Consider the following 5,780-nt stretch of genomic DNA (forward strand, 5'->3'; position numbering starts at 1 on the left):
AGAGAGAGAGAGAGAGACAGAGAGAGAGAGAGAGACAGAGAGAGAGAGAGAGACAGAGAGAGAGAGAGAGAGAGAGAGAGAGAGAGAGAGAGAACAGCTTGTAGAAATTGGTTCTCTCCTACCATATGGGTCCTGTGGACCACACTCAGGTCATGAGATTTGGCAGCAAGTGCCTTTCCCAGCTGAGCCGTTTCCCTGGCTCTTTTGTGTTTGCCACAGCTCACTCACTTCTGCTCTGTTCCTCACTATCCCGTTCCTTCTGCTTTGGGCTTTGTTTTGTTCTCTGAGTGGCATTATTAGGCTGCTATTCCCATGCTCTAATTTAGGCACTATTGCTATAAACTTCCTCTACTACTGTCTACTTACCCAGAAATTTCGCTATACCATATTTCATTTTAATTTATTTCAAGAAAATTAATTATTTTTGTTTCCTCATTGACCCAATGGTAATTTGGGAATATATTTAATTTCCCTGTATTTACAAAATTTCTGCTATTTCTCTTCTTCATTTTTCTAGTTTTTCTCATTGTGCTCATAGAAATAGGCCTGGTATGGCTTTAACTTTTTTGAATTTGTTGAGAGTTGGGATGTAGCCTGAGACTGTTGCATGGGTTGAGGTAAAGAATGTAAATCCTGGGGCTGGGGAGATGGCAAATGGTTAAGAATACCTGTTGATCTGATCTTGCGGAGACCTGGAGTTTAGTTCCCAGCAGCTCACAACCAGCTGTAACTACAACTCCAGGAGATCCTAGGCCATCTTTTGGCTTCTGTTGGCAATGAGCTCATGTGCACATTCAAACACCACACACACACACACACACGGATATACTTAAAAGAAGGGATATATTTTATTTTTAATTTTATGTATTTTTATTTTTATTTTATGTGCATTGGTGTTTTTCGTGCAGGTATATCTTCATGATAGTGTTGGGTCCCCTGGAACTAGAGTTACAGAGAGTTGTGAGCTGCCATGTGGGTGCTGGGAATTAAACCTGGGTCCTCTGGAAGGGCAGCCAGTGTTCCTAACCTCTGAGCCATCTCTCTATCTTCCAAATAAATCATTTCTAAATATGGAAATTCTGAAGTTGTTGGTCGAATTGTCTGTAAATCACTGGTTGATCCACTTGTTCTCTTGCCTAGTCTGTGTATTTATTTACTTGGTCTGCAGAGCTCCATTGGTAAACGTGGAGTGTTGAATTACCTATTGTTGTATTAGATTCTCTTCCCAGATGTAATGACGTTTGCTGTATAGAATCCAGGGCTTCAGAACTACATACGTCTGTTGTCTCCTCTTCTGTTTTCTGTCCTGCCCGATTCCCACAATCATTAAGTCCCAAAGAAATCACACAGAGGTCTACATTAACTATAAACTGATTGGCCCATTAGCTCAGGCTTCTTATTAACTTTTATATTAGCCCATTATTCTTGTCTGTTTGCCACATGGCTTGGTACCTTTTTTTTATTTTATTTTTTTATTTTTTTTGGTGAGGTAGTCACATCTTTCTTCTTCTGTGGATGGATCAGGACTGCAGAGGAATGGGCTTCCTCCTTCCCAGAATTTTCTTGTTCTCCTTGATCTGCCTCTACTTCCTGTCTGGTTGTCCTGCCTATACTTCCTACCTGGCTGCTGGCCAATCAATGTCTATTTTCCCCCTTGTCAAACTGATCCCTTCATCGCTACATAGAGGTCCTCTTTGTCTTTTTTTTTTTTCAACAGCTTTTTTTCTTCGTCTGTGTCATCTGATAAAAATAGAGCTGCCACTGTTCACTTTGGGTTTTCTTTTCCGTGTCCCATCTTTTCTGACCCTGCACTTTTAGTTCGTCTTTCACAGTGAAACAAGTTTCTTGTAGGTAACATATAGGTGGGTTTTGGTTCCTAAATCTATTTAGTTGTTCTATATCTTTGGATCAGGAATTTTAATCCGTGTACCTCCAAGATTATTATAATATGTTTTTGTTTCTGCAAATTTGATTGTCTGCTGGTTGTTTTGTAGATTTTTTTCACACTATTACATTTTTGTGTTTTGGATCATATTATACAGATACTACATATTTTGTCTTTGTAGGGATGCGGGTTGATCCCTTTCTCTGAGAGTCGCAAATGTGCTTTGACTGTCAGTTTCAATCTTTCAAGCCTTTATTTTTTTTTATAATAGTAGCTTCCAGGTGTAGGCCTGCTATAACCATTTCCTGTAGGATGAACCTAATGATGACTAACTCCACATTTTTGCTTGCTTTGGAAAGTCATTGTTTCTGTTCGTACCTGGATCATTCTTGATTTGGAACCCCCAGTTTCTGAAGTGCTGGAGTGCAGGTCCATGCCGCCTTCCCCAGCTTAGCAACTGTCAACAAAATGAACTAAAAACCCTTACTTAGAAGTTCTCAGTGATCTGCTGTAACAGTGTTATGGTACCTAATTCTGTCTGCCTCATATTTGGAGCCTGAAAAGTCTGTTCCTGAGGTTGAAGCAAAGTCACTGGGACTCTTAATGTGCTAGAAGCAAGCTCTAGATATACACTCAAAAGCACCCACACCAGGGATGACCGGGGGACGCATGAGGCTGCCAGCCTCCCTATCACTGGCTCTTACAAGTGATGAAAGCCCTGATAGTTATCCTGGATGTGCTTGACCTTTTCACATGACCTTGAGGAGGTCACTGAACTTTAGTAAGCACCAAAGAATTCAGAAGCAACGAAGCACAGAGACATAGGATAACAGGGTGTTCTGTTGCCCAGATGGGAAATGTTTAGACCACAAGCACATTTCTATGTCTCAACTAAAACTATATGTTTAAAATATCATAAGGAAAAAATAACAGGTTGTTATGGGAGTCTAGGAGACTGTGGAGTGACTGATTCCTCTATAGCCCAGTTTCAGAAAGTGAATGACGTTTAACGAGCTATCCCTGTGTAAATCAGGAACCAGCATTCAGGGGTCTACACTATTCTTATACCAAAGGAGGGGAGTGCAGACAGGGTGACAGCAGAGCCATTTTCTAGTTTCTTAGAAACCAAGAGAATCTTCTTTGGGAAGAGAAGTCAGGGACGTGAGGGGCCAGAGGGAGCTTGGCTGGTTTCACAGAGCTCTTCCCTGACTTCAGGGAACTTTGTACCTGTCTCCGAAGATTTGCAGGATGCATGTCCAATAATGGAAAGGGACAGATGAAACATAAGGTAGTCTAAGTCACCAAGCTAAAACCAAGCTGACCAAAGAGCTGGGTTGGCCATTTTATCAGCCAATCCCCTCAAACAGGAAGGAATTGAATTAGAGGCTTCATGTTTATATCTCACTGTCCAAGCCCATTCCTAGAAAACAAGTCTGGCCTAGACAGGCCAAACAGAACATAGTAAGGCAGGCTGGGAGCATGCAGGGGGGCAGGGAGGGGATTTGCAGAGAGGAGAGCAGGCTTGTCTGCCTTAAAAACTCAAAGGCCTCAGGCTCCAAATACAGACGTCCACCCAGAGGTCAGGGGCTAGAGGTCTCAGACAAACTACCCATCCTTTGTGTCACTTGGGAAAGACAATGAGCGCAGCCCCGCACAGGGACGTTCTAAGCTGGTAAGAGCAACAGATCTGCAATTTCACCCCCTGTGTACTAGTTGACGACACTGGGCAAACTTCCTCTCTGCTCCTGTTCCCAGGCACCTGAAAGGAAATCTAGGCTTTGCCTAAACGAAGCTGCTAAGAGAGTTTAGCTGTCCATAAAGAACCATTCCCAGGCTGGAAATGCATCTCACTTGGTAGAGCATTTGTCTACCATACAAACCTACCATGCAGGAGATGCTGGCTTCTATCTAGCGTCTCATAAAAACAGGACGTCATGGCATATATCTATAATCCTAGCACCTGGGAAGTAAAGGTAGGAGGATCAGAAGTTCAAGGTCATCTGTGGCTATCTTGCAAGTCCAAGACCAGCCTGGGCTGCATGAGACCCTGGCTGGAAAAAAAAAAAAAGTTAGTCTCACTGCCCCCAAATACTACTGTGGCAAAGCTGATCAGATTGTAGGGATTCTTTCTACTTTAACGGGAGAGGGCACCTGTCACTTCCCAAAGCTCTGCACACAATGCTCTCTTCCTAGTCCACAGCACACTACACCGAGGCCAGAATCCTATTCCCATAGGTGGAGTCACTTTCACTGGGAAAGGCTGAGGGCAGAAGCATCTCCTCCCAAGATGAGCTGCCACAGGCACTCCACAGTCCTCGTGATTCTTCTGTGCCATCCTGTGCCAGGATTCAGCCATCCTCTGGACAGGACAGTCCCCGCCTACTCAGGCAGCTAGAGGTCCCCCACATGATTCCTCCCCCAGCTTGGCAGAGACTCTGCAGCCTGCAGCGAAAGGCTTGATGGTGACCTCAGTGGGCACAGAGTGATCTGTGCTTGCTTCAGTTTGCAAGTGGAGTTGTGAATAGTCAGGTTGTCACATCATTGGCACCGTCCTGTGACAGCTGCTCTAGTAATACACTGTTAAGTTCTGCAAGAGCCACCCACACTCAGGGACATGCAGATGTCGCCTAAATACCACCAGTGAGACAAGCCAGAGTAACCCTGTCGCCTGGATCCAGGCTGAGAGAAGCCAGGTTAAGGCTTCAGCGGGGAATATTCCAATAAAATGATAACTCTGAAGACTGCAGCTGCCAACCGCTCCAGACCTCTAGTTAGAACATCTAAAAAAACGGGTCAAAGGGTCATTGTGATCTCTGGCGGCCTCTGGTGGCTGTGCTAAGTGGAAGCAGGTTGCCATGGTCTAAGAGTGCAGGGGCCATTAAAGGCAGGTGGATTCTTAGGGCATGGGAGCCCCTACCACAGGAATGACAGGAATGGCCCCTGTCTTCCTGGGTCAGTGATGTTGGTAGATGAGCAGAGTGTACTCCAGAGCCTGACCCAGACCTAGTCCTAAGTGTCCACATCATGCCCCGTGCCTTTGGCAAGGTTGTGTGCCTGTCTAGGTCATCTCCCTTGCCTCCCCCCCCCCCAACCAGGACACACTCCAAGGTGGTTATGTAGGTGAGCTGGCCCAGAATGGCAGGGAAGCCAGGTACACACCAGTCCCTGAATAGCACACAGACTTGGGGAAAGCTGGGTGCTGAGCAGAGGGCTTAGCGAAGCAAAAGGAAAAAGAGGCATTCGGCATGACATAACCATCACGAATGACCGTGCCTAACTTCTATCTCCACCACTTTTTTTCTTTTTTTTTTTTAATTTATTAAAGATTTCTGTCTCTTCCCCCACCTCCGCCTCCCCTTTCCCTCCCCCTCCCCCAATCAAGTCCCCCTCCCTCGTCAGCCCAAAGAGCAATCAGGGTTCTCTGCCCTGTGGGAAGTCCAAGGACCACCCTCCTCCATCCAGGTCTCCTAAGGTGAGCATCCAAACAGCCTAGGCTCCCACAAAGCCAATACGTGCAGTAGGATCAAAAACCCATTGCCATTGTTCTTGAGGTCTCAGTAGCCCTCATTGTCCGCTATGTTCAGCGAGACCGGTTTTAACCCAGGCTTTTTCAGACCCAGGCCAGCTGACCTTGGTGAGTTCCTGCTAGAATATCCCTATTGTCTCAGTGTGTGGGTGCCCCCCTCGCGGTCCTGAGTTCCTTGCTCGTGCTCACTCTCCTTCTGCTCCTGATTTGGACCTTGAGATTTCAGTCCGGTGCTCCAATGTGGGTCTCTGTCTCTGTCTCCTTTCATCGCCTGATGAAGGTTAATATTCAGGAGGATGCCTATATGTTTTTCTTTGGGTTCTCCTTATTTAGCTTCTCTAAGAACCTGAATTATAGGCTCAATGTCCT

This window comes from Alexandromys fortis, unplaced genomic scaffold (assembly GCF_014885135.2).
Source record: "Alexandromys fortis isolate MF-2015 unplaced genomic scaffold, M_Fortis_MF-2015_v1.1 scaffold_22, whole genome shotgun sequence".
Lineage (NCBI taxonomy): Eukaryota > Metazoa > Chordata > Mammalia > Rodentia > Cricetidae > Alexandromys > Alexandromys fortis.